At 42.1% G+C, this 18,409-nt stretch overlaps 1 protein-coding gene across 1 annotated transcript in view; it reads right to left on the bottom strand.

Annotated features, from left to right (window-relative positions):
- MACROH2A2 (macroH2A.2 histone) overlaps nt 1–17,374 on the bottom strand; it is a 63,968-nt gene extending 46,594 nt beyond the window's left edge. Inside the window, exon 1 of the mRNA XM_019712459.2 lies at nt 16,969–17,374. The gene's annotated coding sequence lies outside the window, so the exon portion shown is untranslated. The remainder of the gene's footprint in view (nt 1–16,968) is intronic.
- Nucleotides 17,375–18,409: the final 1,035 nt, after the last annotated feature.

The following is an 18,409-nucleotide window of genomic DNA, read 5'->3' as shown; positions in this document are numbered from 1 at the left end:
TCTTGTAACACTGGTTTGGTGGTAATGAACTTCTTTAGCTTTTTCTTGCCTGAGAAGCTCTTTATCTGCCCTTCTATTCTGAATGATAGCTTTTCCGTGTACAATAATCTTGGTTATAGGTCCTTGCTTTTCATCACTGAATATTTTGTGCCAGTCCCTTCTGGCCTGCTAAGTTTCTGTTGAAAAATCAGCCGATAGTCTTATGGGAACTTATAGTAACTGCTTCTCTCTTGCTGCTTTTAAGATTCTCTGTCTTTGACCTTTGGCATTTTAATTATGATGTGTCTTGCTGTGGGCCTCTTGGGCTTTTATGTCTATTTCCTTCACCAGGTTAGGGAAGTTTTACTTCATCATTTCTTCAAATACATTTTTAATTCCTATGCTCTCTTCTCCTTCTGGTGCCCCTATGATGCGAATGTTGGTACACTTCATGTTGTCCCAGAGGCCCCTTTAACTCTCATTTTTTTTGGATTCTTTTTTCTTTTTGCTGTTCTGATGGAGTGTTTTATGCTACCTTATTTTCCAAATCACTGATTTGATCCTCTGTTTCATCTAATCTACTGTTGATTTCCTCTAATGTAATCTTCATTTCAGTTATTGCATTCTTCATTTCTAACTGGTTCTTTTTTATGGTTCCTATCTCCATTTTTATGTTTCCCATCCCCTAGTTGAAGTTCTCACTGAGATCACTGAGCATCCTTATAACCAGTGTTTTGAATCCTGCATCTGGAAGATTGCTCGTCTCCATTTTGTTTAGTTCTTTGTTCTGTTCTTTTATTTGAGATATGTTTTTGTGTCTCCCAATTTTGGCTGCCCCCCTGTATTTGTTTCTATGTATTAGGTAGAGCTGCTAAGTCTCTTAGACTTGGTAGAGTGGACTTATATAGTAGTAGGTCCTGTGGGGCCCAGTGGCACAGTCTCCTTGGTCACCTGAGCCGGGTGCTCCAGGTGTATTCCTTGTGTGGGTTCTGTCTGCCCTCCTGTTGTAGTTGAGCCTTGGTTGCTGTTTGCACATCAGTGGGAAGGATTGACCCTCAGGCTGATTGGTTGTGACGACTGGCCGTGACTACAGTGGAGGAGCTGCTGTGCAGCAGGATTCACTTTAGTGGGGCTCTGGTGCTGCTCATTCTGGCCTTTGGGTGTGTCATTTGTGGAGGTGGTAGATGGTGTGCTGGTGTGGGCAATGGGTGTATTGGTTCTGGGGCCTCTTGAGAGGGGCTCTGTTGCAGGCAAAGGTCAGCCGCTGCCTGTGTCCTGACCAGGGCCACTTGGTATGAGCAGCAAAGTGATCTGATGTTTGCTGCTTGTGCTGGCCTTGGAGGTGCCTGGGAGAGGCTAAGCTGTGAACTGAGGCCAGCAGCCATGAATGCCAGGCTTAGGGCTGCTTAGCAAGAGATATGGGGTATGCCAAGGCCAGATGCTATTTGTTTGGGGTTTGTGAACCTTTAAAAGATATTAGGAAAGTCCACAGCATAAGCCAAGATAGATCACTTGTATGGAAAAGCTACTGGAAGCATCCTGGATGGAGCCACAAGTTGGGTAGGGCAAGGTCTCAGGGAATCACCAGGGCTGGGTGAATGGTGTTAGCTAGGTTGATGGCAACTCAGATACGGCACCTGCCTGCACCTGCACGCTGGGTGTAGGGAGGGCTCAACAAAGGAACAATGACTTCTGCCAGCACTTTTGTCTGGGAGAAAGCTGTCCTTTCGGCCCTTGCCCTGTGGCCCTTGCCCTGCAGCCAGACAATTCATTTCTTCCCCATATGTCCCTGGAGCATTTTGAGATGTTGCCCCAGCGCTGGAGCCCAGAACAAGTGATTCTGTCCGTGAGTAAGTCTATGCACAAGCCATTTAAGAGAAACTCCTGGGACTCCAGCAACCCTCTGTCTCACTCAGCCACAATCTCTGCTGGTTTTCACAACCAGAAGTTATGGGGACTTCTCTTCCCAGCACTGGAGCCCTGGGCTGGAGATTCTGGTGTGGGGCTGGGACCCCTGGCTCTTCAGTGGGGACCTCTGCAACTGAGATATCCCTCTTGATTTTTATCCACCACATGTGGATGTGGGACAACTTGCTCCATGTCTCCATCCCTCCTACCAGTCTCCACATAGCTTCTTTTATATGTCCTTAGTTATAGGACTTGTGTTCATCTAGACTTCAGGTGATTCTCAATGATGGTTGTTCTGTAGTTTAGTTGTAATTTTGATGTGGTCATGAGAGGATGTAAGCACAGCATTTATCTACTCCATCATCTTGACCAGAACCTTAGAGCATTTATTATTCAACAAGAAACAATATTAAATATTGTGGAATATACAGGTCCCTTGTCCTCAAATATTTTCCAATAAAATTTCAAATAGATGCTGGAGACGTGGTTCCCAAACTATGTGTCCTTGCACCCTGGGACACATTAGCAAATATTTAAGTTTTCAAAGAAAATAAAGTGACACTCAAACTCTGTTGGACCCCACAAGCATCTCCCAGTGGTTCTACGAGTGGTTCATGGTAGTTTCCATTATATCTTACTTTTGACAAACCCATATCTTTGCAAAGCTGAGCTTTTGGCTGTTGCTCTGATTAAAAGCAAGGGCTGGTGAACATCAATGTGGAACAGAAAACGAGAGTAGCAGTGTCCAATCTGAACCTACGGTTTGAGAAAATGTGCAGCACCAATAGGTGCAAATATATTATTTGTAATTCATTGTGGTTATTTAAGAATGGGATAAAAATTATTTAAGAATGGATAAGATTGGGATAAAAATTCATGTGCTAGTATTTTTTCAAACGGTTATTCAATTATTAGGACATAAATACTATTAAGTTGCGTGGATCTAATCATTTAATAAATGGAGATAGGCATTTCTTCTGGCTTAGGGACTCTGAGAAAAAAGGACTGAGACACTAAATTCTCCGTGAACTGAGAAAATCTGGGAACTTCTCTGTTACAGCCCATCAACAAGCTAAAATGTATAATTATGACTTGCTCAAGGTCACTGTGAAGTGAGGAAAACAAGGAAGTTAAAGAAGTTATTTAAAATTCTGGGTTTATTTCATCGTTAAATCTGAGTGACACTTATATATAGCACGATGAAGCAAAAAGGTAAAGAAATGCATACAATTGAAAAGCAACGGTCTTCCTCTCCACTCTTTCTACCCCCAATCTCACTTCCAGAGGCCATTCCATGTAATAACTTCTAATTTGAGTTCTAATGGTTACTTCCAAAACTCTAATGTTTACACCTCTATGTCCTATGAATAATTTATTTTCCCTTTTAGACAGTCTCTGTCAATGCCTGTTTGAGAAGGATGAGAACTTAATTCACTTTTTTCCTCCCTTTTCCAATTGTTGACAGTATATTTTCATTTTTATTTTCTTCATTGATTACCTTAAAAATGTTACATAATACACTTCAATCTCTATTTCTGACTCCACCAACTTTAGGTATTATCTGTTGAGCCTTTTTTAGGTAAGAGGAGGATATTCACACCCTAATCTTTCCCTGGTCCTCTCCTCCGTACTTTACCTCTGTATTTCTACCTCTGTCTTCCATACTTTCCATTGTCCCAATTCACAACATTTATATTTTGTTCTGTAACCACAATGAAATCTTCATTTTTGTCTCTAGGTTTATTTTGGGAATTAAGTTCCCATAAGCAGCATTTATATGATTAAGACTTTGTAAATACTGTTCCCGTCAGAAATGAGGGGGGTGCTAATCTCCCATTTCCTTCTCTGTGGTCTAACATGAAGACACTTGAGTTGTAGTATCAAGAAGTAAATTCTTTCTGTTTTGAAAAATGTGTTATTCAAAACCATTCCACTTTATATTGGCTTCATTTTTCCTGTATAACTCCTCCACCAAGTTACTGATTACGGCTGAGTCACATTATGTGCAGTAGTCGTTCCCCCTTTACCTGTGGTTTCTCTTTCTCTGCTTTCAGTTACACATGGTCAACCTGGGCCCAAAAATACGAAATGAAAAATTCTAGAAATAAACAATTCATAGGTTCTAAATTGTGCACTGTTATGAAGAGCGTGATAAATCTCATGCTGCTTCTCACCTTCCTGCCTGGGATGTGAATTATCCTTTTGTTCAGCGTCTATATGCTGTATGTGCTCCCAGCCATTTGTCACGTAGTAGCTGCCATCTTGGTTATCAGATCGACTGTCACAGTATCACAGCACTTGTGGTTCAGCAGCTCTTATTTTACTTCATAATAGTCCCAAAGTGCAAGAATAGAAATTCCAGCGGTTCAGCTATGACAAAGAGAAGCCATAAAGTGCTTCCTTTAAGTGAAAAGGTGAAAGTTCTCAACTTAAGGAAAGAAAAAAAAATTGTATGCGAAGGTTTTTAAAAGCTATGGTAAGAATGGATCTTCTATTGGTAAAATTGTGAAGAAGGAAAAAGAAATTCATGCCAGTTTTGCTGTGGCACCTCAAACAGCAAGAGTTATAGCCACAACATGTGAGTGCTCAGTTAAGATAGAAAAGGCATTAAATTTGTGGGTGGAAGATGTAATCAGAAAACATGTTCTGACTGACAGCAATGTGTTGCACCAGAAAGCATTGACTATACAACGACTTCAGCAAGGGTATGTAGGTATAGGAAAAATCACAGTATAGCAGGTCCTGAAATAATCGTTTCGTTATAGTGTTGATGAGGAAAAACAATGGATTCTTAGCTGGGACCACCATCTGTGTAGAGTTTGCACTTTCTTCCCCATCTGCGTGGGTTTTCTCTGGGGCTCTGGTTTCCTCCCACATCCCAAAGATGTGCATACCGTGTTTCCCCGAAAATAAGACCTAGCCGGACAATCAGCTCTAATGCATCTTTTGGAGCAAAAATTAATAGAAGATCCAGTCTTATTTTACTATAATATAAGACCCGGTCTTATATAACATAAGACCGGGTATAATATAATATAATATAATATAATATAATATAATATAATATAATATAATATAATATAATATAATATACTATACTATACTATAACATAATATATACCGGGTCTTCTATTAATTTTAGGGGAACTGGCATGTCTAAGTTGTCCCAGTCTGAATGAGTGTGGGTGTGATTGTGTCCTGCGATGAAAGGGCGTCCTGTCCAGGGTGCGGGCCTGCCTTGTGCCCCTGAATTGCCAGGAGAGGCTCCGGCCACCAGCAACCTTGAACTGGAGTAAGCAGGTTGGAAAATCATTATCTTGTGTGTTTTTATGAATCTTTCTTAAGTGTATGTATAGCTCACATTTATTTCAATGTTTAATATTAGAAGTGTTTTGGGTCTTTATTTAGAAGTTTGCTGATATTTTTGTGACCAGAAAGATGCCATAGGAACTTAACTCTATATCAACTAGCCTATGATGAAATTAGTTTCATTATGCGTTGTTTCACTTAAAATCACAGTTTCCAAGAATCTACCGAAGATGTTAAGTGAGGACTTACTGTATATAAAGGATTGGTTCTCTCTGAGGCTTCGGGTCACTAGGGGTCTTGGAATGTGTCTTCTGTGGATAAGGGGGACTACTGTAGTTCTGTTCTATCACGTAGCCAGGAACACTGGATTAGTGAATTGTGAACTACTGCTCTAGGGGAAACAGGGTTAGGATGCTGTGAGCCCTTAGTCACAACTTTTTCATCAGTGGATCAATACATAACCTTGTTTCATGTGTGTGTTTAAAGACACCTTACTTAATATTACTGATTACCACTGAACTCGTGGCAAATAACACTATGACTTATGCTTGAACAAGCCTTATCTAACACAAGTATTTTCTACACAAGGCACATCGTAGCCTTCCTGTGCTTAGGAACACTAGACAGCACTTCAGGACTATGCATTGGGCCTTTTAAAACAGTGAAAGCACCAATAGAAAGCACAAAAATGTGAACAATGTGGCACTAAATAGACCACGCAAACCACACTAGTTTACAGGGTGAGAGATGAAACAAGGAGGCTGAGTCTGGCCTTGTTCGACCTCAGCTGGGAAGGTGCGCAATCACGGGTCGCTCAAATAGTTTGCGGCTCTGCATATCCTTGAATGACAGCAAAAGCACTATGAATAATGTATGGATTTGGGCGTTACAAATACATTTTAGCAAGCAGGCAAATGTACAAATATGGAATCCGTGAATAATAATGATCAACTGTAATTTTCTTTGTTCTTGTTGACAAAAAGGAACTGTGCCTATACCATACCCTAAATATCACCCAGCTTCTCAATCACGAAGATCTTTGCAGGGGCCACTTCCTTCCAAGTGACATTTCTGGTGAAGCCCTCTGATCTCGAGCTCCAGTGTGCAATGGATGTTTTACCTAGTGGTCACCCTGGGGCTGTCTTCCTAGTTCATCCCTGATCCCACAACTTCCTCTTTCTTGGCTTTCTCCCTTGTTTTCTTGGTATCCACTTCATGTACCTCTTCAGAGACAGTAAACTTTGTTTTCTTACACAAACGGAATTGTCTTTATTGAATAATCTTTGGATTATCATTAGGTGGGGCATATGATTTTTAGCATCAAAATCATTTTGCTTCAACATTTTGAAGCCACCGATCCATCATTTTTAGCATCTAGCGTTACAGAGAAATTTAGTGCCCCATCCTCTAAGCTTTCAGATTTTCTCTTTACGTTGTAAAATTTCACTAGGATGTGTTCAGTTGTGGGTTCTCCCCCACCCCATTAATCCTACTCAGCACTTGGTCATGAGCCCATTCCATCTGAAGATTCGTGTCTTTCATAACTCTGAGAATTTTCTGTTTGTATTTATTTTTCCTCATCTCTTTATTTCTCTCACTCTTCCCTTGTTTATTACTGGGATGCCTGTAAACTAGGTATTTGATCTCCTGGATTGCTCCTCGAAGTCTCATACTTTTCCTTCTATTTTTTTTTTAGTCCTTTTAATTCCTAATTTTGGTAATCATATTATTAATATCCAAGAGCTCTTTCTTGTTCTCTGATTGTTCCCTTTTCATAGCATCCTGTTCTTTTATGAAGGCACTATATCCTCAAATCTCTCTGAAAGTATAATAGTTAGGATATGTTTATGTTATTTTCTGTTCTCTAAATTATTTTATCCAGTCAGTTTTGCTATGTATATATTTTCATCTTTCTCTTTCATGTTGGCTTTGCTTAAATGTCCGTTGACCTTTGGTCATGCATTCATATTTAAGAACGAAAGACAAGGTTGATTATGATTATAGGCAGATAGCAAAACTTTCCTCAACTATTGTTTGATAAACATTGTTCCTGTTTGGGACCTCTGTGTGCTTGTGGAGGGCATGCCAATTGGCAGGCACATCTTAGAGTGCCCCGTTAGGAACTGAGAGCCCCTGAATGCCAGAATGAGGGAGCTTTACTTTGTGGACTCACATTCATCCTAGAAGTTCTAGACCTGCCCTGTAATTGTTCAATTTCTTTGGAGAGGACACCTCAGGTTGTTAGTTTGGGGGATAAATGCCAGATTGCCAGAAACTCTACTAGGAGTAGGGGAGGGAGAGAGGCTGATTCACCTAGCTGTTCTGAAGACAGACCTTCAATGATTCCAAATTTCCCACCCTGCCCACCTTCAGTGCAGCTCCCTCTTGCTTTTATTCTTTCTTAGTTGTGGCTTCCCCTGTGATGTTGCCCACATGGTTCCATGCACTTTCAGTCTCCCCAAAATTTGTTGACATCTCCCATCTGCTGATGACCAACACCAGCCCCTGCCCCTTTGTTGTTAAGCATTCATTTTCTTTGTACTTCTTTACCATTATTTTGGGGGGCTCTAGAGAAGGAAAACACAGGTGCTCAGTCCATCATTTTGAACTAGAAACTGAAAGTGTCATTTTAATTTAACATCTTAACAAATATCATTTGAGAATTAGCCTATAAATGAGTATGCTGGCAAGGAGAAAAAAACTCAACTGTTTTATAATTGAGTAATAATGTCATACTGAAAAATTTAGATCACTTTCATCAGGTGAGTCATTGGAAACTAATTGGTCTTGAGATAATTGAGGAATATAAAATTTTGTATCAAGAAATTGTATAAGACTCATTAATATAATAGAATCAGGTTCAGTGTGCCTGTATTTGTATGATTATAGCATATGGGGTTCCTATGAACAATATTTAAAATGATATTGTAATCCCAGGAGAGAAAAGAAAGGAAAAATCAAGCATTTGCTATTGATGGGAAATAGTAAACTTTACTTAATATACACTGACTGCCTTCATGAAGACGAGAGTCTGGTTTCTTTAGACCAATATTTTCTTTTCATTTAAATAAATTCTTTGACAAGCATAAAGAACTGATAAAGAGTAAACCATTTTTTTATGCCTCAAACAACTTCTTGAAATTTGTATTACATGTAAAGCAATGAGGAACTTGGTAAACTCTAGCCAATGAGCAAGATGGTCCATTAGAAGCCACTAGCAATCCTGATTTAAATGATCATTTAAATTCTGCTATCAAGCTTCTGCAAAGCGGCTTTTAAAAAAGAGAGAGCAGTGAGTCATTTGAGACCAGGAACAATGATTACAGGCCAGCGTGTCACAGGTGAGGTTTGGTTGGGCTGATGACCCACCTTGACAAAGGATTTGGAATCAGGTCATTTTAAAGTTCTCTTTCAGGTCATTCTCTTCAGCAGTATACAAATCAAAATGCTTTCTTTTATACATTATTTTAAATTTATATTAAATATTTTAAAGAAATAAGGGGTCTTATAGCTTTTTAATGATGGAATGAATTTAAAAAGAACTTTAAATACTGCTTTCTGAAATACACATGAACATGAAATTCACAGTGTCATCCCCTAATGGGTTTGTGTACTGTTTTAAAATTGTTGCAATTTATTCAATTTATTCACTTTTAGTCCCCAAGATATTTCCCTAATCTGTAGTATTGTGCTTCAGAATATTTTATATTGTAAATATTTATGAAAAAATGAAGTAGACACTGTCATGAAGCATCTTTGTCAGTTGAAAACTATCCTTTGGGAGAATAAAATGAGATGAAATAAAACTAGGTAGGACATAAGGGAATTCAATATAAATACATTAACTATATGTAGAAATATATTTTTAAAGGGTATAAAAAATCTTTTTGCCTCTCGACTAATAGAAATCTAATATATTTTGGTGTTACTCTAAGTACTGTATTAAAATAATTGTTTGTTAGTATTATTTTGTAGCTGTAAAAACCATTTTCAGTAATACTAGCTAAATCACTTGCTCTATTACACTTCCATTTATGAACTCTGAGGGCAAATCATTATTGCAGAAGTAATACTTTCCAAACCATTTTCTTCCAAGGCCACCTTTAAGTGAATGAGAATAGTCAATAATTTTATCGTCATATCTGTTAAAGCACATTAACAATTTATAATGTAAAGAGCTCTATCAAATGCAATTTCATCAAAATGACACTTGGATCAAATTAACCAAATTAACCATCCATGAACGTTAGAACCAAGCATTAACCCAATTTATTTAAATTATACCATTGGATTACAAACCATTCCCTTTTAAAAAAGTATTTCAAGTCATGTCTTGGAATAATCTAGCGGGAAGCTCAACTGCCAGCACATTCTGTATAATTCAGAGGCAAAGAATGTGTGCCCATCTTGGGCATTCTAGAGGGGAGCAGAACAGGATGGGAACAGATACGAAGTGGATTTAGGATATCTGCTGCCCCTGGAGAATACAATGACTTTTAACATGTTTTGTCTTTGTCGAAACCGAGCTAAAGTTTTTTTTTTTTAAGAGAAAAGTACAAGTTGTTGATATACATATTGTGTTTTCTTTTTATTAGTCTTACAGTATTTTCTAATATAAGTATATTTGGCCACCTGTGGTACTAGTTGGATGAAAAATGAATATAAATGAAGGGATAAAAATAACTTCAGTTCTCCTTGAATGTGAGTTACAGTAATGCATCCCAGAAGAAAATGAGCCATTTGCCTTACTGAATCTATTTATTCACGGAAAACAAAAACAAAACCCTTCACTGGGTTCAGCCTGGTCTCTTGTCTTTTTGCTTTTTGGGAAGCGACAAATAGGAACAGTGGGCAAGCTATCCTATTTCCTCAAATCTAAGAATTTCTCATTAGTAGTGAGGTTTACTACTAGAAACAATGGTCTGTCTTGCGTCTCTAAGCAGGGGACTGTTTTCTTCTGAGCCAAGAGGAGCGTCTCAGGTGGGAGTGAAGGGATTCGGGAGCTCCCTTTGGGGGTGGGAGTGAGTGTACCAGTACCAGACAACAGGGGGGCTGCAGGCCTTTATGCTGCCTGATTCATGAGGGGCTTCCAGAGACACCCATGACTGCTGAACAACTGAGTATATAGGATGGACCAGTTGTGTGCTCTCAAAGCGAGAACATACTGTGCTTTAAGCAGAGGCAGCTGCCCCAGGAACCCCTTTTTCCATCCCTTTCCCTGCCTGTTCCTTCCCACCCATTTTCCTTACTGTCGGTCCTCAGGCAGTGGTTGCACTGTGGGGACAAGTGGCTGGGGAGCTGTGGCTTCCGTTGCAGTGTTCAAGGCTGGTGACAGGCAGTGTCGCTCCGTGGGTTCGCCTTAGCCCCTGGGCCCTGGCACACTGTATCAGCTGCACTAAGTAAGGGCAACTACTAGTCATAGTGTCATTCCATCTGTGGGTGGAACCTGCTAGACCTCCAGGGGGCGTCATGAAGGTAGAATGGAAGGTGCAGTGGACCAGAGGGTGTGTGTGCAGCGATGGTGGTGGTGGTGGTGGTAGTGGTGGTGCTGGTGGTAGTGGTGGCGGTGGCCGTGGCGGCGGTGGTGCCAGTTCTGCACTGACCTGCTGTGCACCTTAGGCAAATCGGCTGGTTTTTCAGAACTTCCCTTTTGCTCAAACAAAACCTTTCAGGAGCTCTAATATATAAAACAGATGGAAGGGGAGCTGTGCTGATTGGAGTGGGGAGGTACCTAGGAACCTCAATGGCTTGGTCCCCACCTTTCCTGCCTTGGCCCTGGAGGAACTCTGGGTTCTGGGAGCTCCATCTGAGAACCACTGTACCTCTGAGGTCCTTTCCAAACTGAAAGATGCTGCTATTCTACAAAAATGCTCAAAATGTCACTCCTTTTGACCCTACCCCATCTGTTACTTACACTCATAGAGACAGAACCACTGGGTAGAATTAAGTCACATCCAGGTGATCTTTCCTTTGAAGTCACTATTTATCACCCATGATAACAATAGAAAAGAAAAACGGGCTTGAAAACTCTTTTTTATTTTGTTTACAGGACCGCCTCTTCTCCCCACCAAGACAATAATCTACATTGTTTACTACAGAGCAACTGAGGTGGAAATCCAGTTTAGTAGCAAGGGGGCAACACTTGAGTTCACTGAATTTCTAGAAGATTGATCAATTTGGAAATTTAGCACTCTGGGGAACCCAGTGAATTATGGTCTGATTTAAAAGTTTTATGTTATGTATTGTATAAGCTACTGTAATTCACCTTTTTGTAGCCTACCACCACTGTTTAATTTTAATGGTTTTATTGAACAATGAAGGCAGCACAAAACCTAAGTTACATAATTCTGTGTCTATACCATTAGCAGTGCCAGGCCAGTAAACACAGGGCCTGGATTTTCCAGGGTAAGTTTGATTTTATTTTGTTATATTTTTGTCCTGTAGTCATGGAAACACCCCAAATTTAGGCATCTAAACTATATCCTCAGGACTGCCTCTCATCCAGAAACAACCCCCAAATCCTTGGTCAGACCACGTGTTGTGATCTGAGGCTAAACAATATGGTCACTGTGGCTAATTCTTCTGACATCACAGAAGTACACGTCCCTATACGGAGGCTGGTGGTCCGACTCAGATATGCACACACATTTCTGTCAAAGCATGAGAATTCTGACTTGAATTACTTACTCCATTCCTAGTCGAAATTGGCAATGCCAGTCAAATAAATCGGACAAAGTATGATGGATGGTGAGATGGATAAATGAACATTAAAGGCTTCAGAGAAACCACCAAATTTATCTTATTTAATACTTTGTGACAAGACAGTTTAAAGTACAGAGTTATGTGGCTCAATCTGATGCTCTTAACAGCTTTCATCTGACATAAGTAAAACAGTGATGCAAATAAGTTTTAAAATAAAAGTTTGCATATACTAATATTAAAATGAACATCATCTAAGTCATTGGAATGCTGGCAGCTCCTTCTTCTCACCACATGGACTTAGGATATAGGGCTGAGAAGTGAGGTTGCCTGGGCTGGAGTCCCAACACTACTACGCACCAGTTGTGTGCTGGGTGACCTTGGGCACGTTCTCAACCTCTCTTTTCTTTTCTATAAAATGGGTATGATAATAGTATCTACCTATATGACTAGGTACTATTTAATACGTATCTTATTTAACGCACTTACTAAGAATTAAATAGGTTAATGCACATAAAGTGCTTGGAAAAGTACCTGGCAGGCAGCAGACATCTAATAGACATTGGCTATTATTGCCATTGACTTATTTCCACAAAAGAAACAGTTTTAGAGAATTATTTTCACAAAACACAGGCTAACATTGTCCCTCCATTTCAAAAGCGACTACAGTTGACCCTTGAACAATGCTGGGTGGGGTTAGGGACGCTGAGTCCTGTGCAGTCGTAAATCCACGTAGAACTTCTACTCCCCCTAAACTTAACTCCTAATAGACTACTGTGGCCCAGAAGCCTTCCCACAGCATAGAGTCGATTAACACAGGTTGTGTTGTATGTATTACTCATATATCCTATATTCTTACCATAAAGTAAGCTAGAAAAAAGAAAATGTTATTAAGAAAATCATAAGTGTGACCGGAGTATTTTCTCGACCTGTTGAGATCTTGCTGCCAGGTGTGTCCTCTGGCTCAAATAAACTCATAAAAATTCTCGACAGATTTGGACGTTCTTACATCGACAGAAAGTACATTTACAGTGTTTATTTAAAAAAATCCGCATATAAGTGGACCTGCGCAGTTCAAACACGGTTGTTCAAGGGTCAGCTGTACTACAATATCAGAGTACTTGACATTGTGTGTATGATAACACGAGGCTCAACAACACCTTTCTACTTCCCTCATTGGTTTTAGGAACTGGTTGGTGTAAAGGTGTGAAAATGAAATTTTAACCCTGGGAAAACTCTGAGAGTGACATAATATACTGAGAACCTCCATGATAGCGAATAGTTTTGTTTTTCCCAAGGCTGACCAGTTTGGGGCCCTTCTTCATCTAATCCTATATTCCCCAAATTCCATTTGCCTGAGGATACACAATCATCGCCATGTCAGAATCATAGGATTTCACAAAACCATAATCTAAGATTGAAAGGGACTTGAGTGATCAATCATTTAGTCTCCCTTCCTACTTTCAGCCGCAATAAAAGATGTGGCATAGGAGGGGCAGTGGTCACTCTATTGGCTCATTTTTTTTCCTTCCAATTTAAGACATTCATAGAATCATAGTGATGAAAGAAATTGTGAACTGTTCATTTAGTTCACTCCTCAATCTGAACCTTGGCAGGGCAGGCCAGGCCAGGCCTCAGCCTCGTGAGGGAATTTACATAATCCTGTTGAAGAGAAAGAGGAGGAACTAGGTAGCTAGAGCGAGGTGTCTGCATCAGGCTTCCTGCTACCTGCCTTGTCTCCTTTCCCCTTCTCCCTCCCAATGTACTGCATTCTCTATGAAGCCTAGCGCAATCCCTCCCTTCCAGCCTAGAATTTTCTTCTTCTTTAAAAATTGTTGTAGCATTTTATTTGTGATTTTTATTACACATTATCGGTCACTTTTAAATTGTTAATTATATTTAGTTATCCAAGCAATATATAAATTTCAACTATTGTACAACCATGGTTATGGATGGGTATGAATAATGACATGACTAAATTCCTTTTTGACAATTCCTCCAATTCTTGTCTCTTTTAGTGGGTGTCTTGTTCTACACCCTCCCTGTCCATGTACGTATGCATTTTTACTTACAGAAATACATAGCTTTGTTTTTACATAAATGGTACCATACGATATGTATATTTCTTCAATTTGCATTTTCCATTAATACCACGTCTTGGTGACCTTTCGGTCACAATGTAGATAGACTTACTTCATCTTTTTTAACTGCTGCCTAATTTTCCAGAGGATAGCTGTACCAGAGTTTACTTAGCCAGTCCCTATTGATGGCCATGAGATGTTTTCAATTTCAGAACTACCAAAACTCTGCAATGGAAGGGAATTACATAATCTGTGCACAAATATACCTGCTTCTCTAGGACACATACAAGAAATGGAATTGCTGGTCACAGAAGATGCACATTATTAATTTGAATAATGCCAAACTGCCCTCAAAATTGGCTCTATCAATTTACACATTTGTCAGCAGTATATGAAAATACCCGTTTTCCCACTTGTTTGCCGATATTAATCACTTTTTATCTTGTTTTACTTACACACGTAGCTTATCTACTAGGCTTGGAATTGAAAACTCTCTTAGAGCAGGCTCAGGATTACCTCATATTTACATATCTTCCCCCATTCAGAGGTGTTTAATAACTGGTGTTCAATAAATGCTTGTTGAATGATTTCTAACCATAAGTTCTTTGCTCATTTCTGTGCAAAACACACTTTTCAAAAGCATTTACCAAGATCGCATCTAACTGAGGTTATTTCTTAAGAATGAAAAAGACTCTTAAGAAAGTTGGTTGAATTTTTGCACATCTGTCCCCCAAACAAGTACAGATATCTTTCATTTAAAGTTGTCTAAGACAGGATTCCCTCCTGCTTTGCTGGCAGGAGGCAGTGAAAACAGACCTGGTTGTCTCAGACAATAACTCACAGGGTGTCCCACCCACTGGGAAAGAACAGACTAAAGGCGCCTCAGAATCCCTGGGAACTAGACATAAGATAGAATAGTGAGGGAGTAAGGTTAGAATCTTTGGAACATTCTGAATCCAAGGAGGTAAATTCTTTTATAGAATTCTGAAATGGAGGAAACCATTAATAATGCCTAAAGCAAGGCAATAAATGGATCCAGGTGAGGAAGAACTATGACAGGGTAGGTAAACCTGCAGTGGAGAACTGGGCATATTTTTAAAGGAAATTTAGATACAGGAGAGGGGTTTTCGAAGGTGTGAATTGTGCGATTCTAGAGAAACTTTTCCTGGAGGCAGTGCCTTGATTTATGTATATGATAATCTTGGGCTAAAGCATTTCTAAAACTCCATGAGCGTGGTTCCAAATAGTGGCACTCTGAACATATTTACTTGAAATAAAATTATCCAATGGGGTAAGAGATAACTTTCAGTTCAATATGAATGGAGAATTATGTGTAACTTAGTTTGTGTTTCACAAAGGAACTGGTCCTAGATAAGAAGCAACAAAAACGAAGACACATTTCCGCTCTTACGAATGTTTCTTTTTCTCTCAAGGATTGAACCGTTTCAACAGCAACTGCACAGCCCAGTGAGGGTACAATTTTATTTCAACACAAACCTGAGTGAGAAAAGTGAAGAAACCATTTACAAATGGTGGATTGACTGCCCCTAAGGGAGTGGGCTCCTTAGGTCTGGGGGACTTAGACCTGGGCCCTGTTTAGAATTCCCCTGGGCTGGACGGAGCCTGGCCTGATACCTTAGTTCACCAGCGCTGTTGGAATGCAAGAACTGCCTCTACCATCCGGCCTTTGGGGCCTTGGTGGCCGCAGCACCCCCTCAAACACACATGGACCCGCGCTTTGATTTCTCAGTCCATTTCTTCTCGCCCCTTTTATTAGCCATTGCCAATAAACCCCAGCAGTGACCCGGCCTTAAGTCAAGTCCGTGATGGCCCATTTCAGAGAATGGAAACTCCTTGAGGAGGCGCATTTGGCCCTTTGCGGGCTCAGTGCCCTTTTGGCCATTGTTGTGTGGAACAAAGAGGGCAGGAGCGGGGTCGCCCCCACGAAGAAAGGCGGGGAAATACACCCAAAAGGAGCGATGTAGGAGGCGGGCGAGGCTGTAACTAGGGTGCTCCTAGAGAGCGGGCAGGGAGCTCCGGGAGGCAGGGCCGGTCCCCGCCCGCCGCGCCCCGCACGCGATTCGCAACGTGACTGGCGCCCGGCGCAGCCCTTTGCTACGTCGCAACTACTTTACTTTTATTCCCTCTTTCCTTATTATTATTATTTTTTTCCCGCGCAAAGCGGGAACCCAGGACTGCCCAAGCGAGCAGTGCAGGGGCCGCCATTTCCCGGCGAAAGCGCTGCGCGCGTCCGCACCGGGCGCCCCGGAAAGGGAACCGGAGGGGAGTGCCCGGCCCCGAACCCTCCTCCGCGCCGACCCGGGGTTCACGGCTGCCGGCGGCACCCGGCTCCCCGCATTCTCGTCCCCGCTGCCCCGCGTCCCCCGCCTGACCTTCCCCAGCGCGGCCCGCCCCCGGGCCTCGGTCCCTTTCCTCCGCCCGGCGCCTCCGCGCCCCTTCCATTGTCAGCCCGAAGCAGCCGGCGCCCAGCCCGGCACCCCTAAGCGGCCTTGCCGGGCTCCCTCGGTCCCTGCGCAGCCCATAGCTCTAGACCGGTCCCCCTCAGTGGCCGGGCGCTTGCTTCCCTCCTCCCTCTTCGCCCCAAACTCTTCATCACCAGGAGCCCAGCGCTCCCTCCAGGTCCAGCCTTGTCCCGGGCCAGCCGCTGGACCCCGAATCCCTCCTCCTCCCTCCCTTTTCGCCCAAGATGCTCCCAGCTCTTCTCCGGCCACAGGAATTTTACCTCTTCTCTAGCCATACCCCCTTTATTTCCCGAGGAAGCAAGTTGGGCAGATTGATTTATTAATTTTTCTTTCTGTCTTTCTTTCCTTTTTTTTTTTTTTGCGAGGAAGGTCGACTATTTGGGGGGCTCCCGCAGGCGGCTGGGAGGGGCAGGGGGTGCTCTCCGGACCTTGCACTGCCCCCGAGGCGGGTTTTGTTTCTAAACCCCTAAGCCCACCGAACAATAATGCCATCGCCATGGCGGGCTCACCTGGTGCTACGCCGCCTGCTCCCGGCGCCCGGTGCCCTCTGCGCGTCGCTCCCGGACGCAGGTTCGGCCAGCACGATGCCGGTGCCGGGCAGGACTCTTTGCCTTTCTTTAGGTTCTATCTGTGCGTGTCAATGGCGGCAAGCGGCAGTTCTCCGGGCCGCGGATAGTAGCGGGGGGAGGAGGAGGAGGGAGAAGGGATTGCTCCTTCTCCACATAACCACCTCTAGGAGGAGTCGCTCAGCCTCATCCCCCGCCAGCCCAGGCTCCGCGACGGGTCCCGGGCTTTCCGTGGGGCTTGATGAGCTATTGTCCTTCAGGAGCATTAAAGATGAAACCGCGCGGCCTCCGCGTCGCTAGCGGATCTGCTGGATACGCTGAGGGCCATTTGCTAAGATGAACCTACACTAGAGCTGGGGACAGAAGCGCTGTGGTCACGATCCAGAGTCTTCTGTTAGCGGGATCCACCTTTGGTGGAAGAAGGCGTGGGCGCTCATCGGGCAGTTCTGGGGGAAGCCTTTGAAGGTGGAAGCGAAAAATGCCACCTACTCTGGTCTTGTGCCTTAAACAATAATAAATACATTAACGTTTGTGCCCACCACTGGGACGATAGCACAGGGTGGCCAGAGCCACAAGAACTGAGAAATTATATCCATGCCTGTGGGCTTTTTATAAATTAAGACCAATTTAGAATCCAGCGTTGTGTAATATTTATTTAGAGTAGCAGATGTAGTTTTGGTGCGTAAGACTGTGCATGGACATAATTTTTAATTTGCTTTACAGTATGTTAATTTGTAATATCAGCTCGTATTAACATTAGCACAGGGGTATTGTCTTAAGGACCAATATTTGATGATTTCTAGAAAATATATTTTTATGGCGGTGTGGTGGACAATATCAGGTGTGATCACGGGATTAGTAGTTGCTCTGTTTCTACTGGAAGCCAGTGCCGTCCTTTGTAACGCGAGACATTTGTTGGCTAGGGCTCCATGGCTGGCTCGGGAGTGAGTCAAAAGAATTTGTTTAATTTCAGTGGGAAATGCTAACTTGCTATGTATGGACCATCCATGCTTCCTTCTGATTTCTCCACGAGGAGTCAAAGGATTGTGAAAGGCAAAAATTTGATCTTTTCACAAAAGAGAAACCCACAGTTCTCCAGCATTGGCCAAATGGATGAATTTCAAAGCCTCTCCATGTGGTAGTATTGTGTATATTTGCCTTTATAAGCTTATAAATGTTTTGGCAATGGGGAATCTTGGGGTGACTGAGAGCCTCCAATTGCTTAAGTGGGAAGAGCCCAAATGCCCACTGCCTTTGGATTTATACTAGTTAATCAGGGCTGTTGATGTGTTTAGTAGATACTAGCGCTTTCGACCACGTGCCTTTTAAACACGTGTTTTGCTGGGAAATCAGTCGACTTCCCACAAGATCATGCATGTATCAT

This window comes from Rhinolophus sinicus, linkage group LG07, assembly GCF_036562045.2.
Source record: "Rhinolophus sinicus isolate RSC01 linkage group LG07, ASM3656204v1, whole genome shotgun sequence".
NCBI classification, from domain to species: domain Eukaryota; kingdom Metazoa; phylum Chordata; class Mammalia; order Chiroptera; family Rhinolophidae; genus Rhinolophus; species Rhinolophus sinicus.
This window is presented reverse-complemented; position numbering and strand designations above follow the sequence as displayed.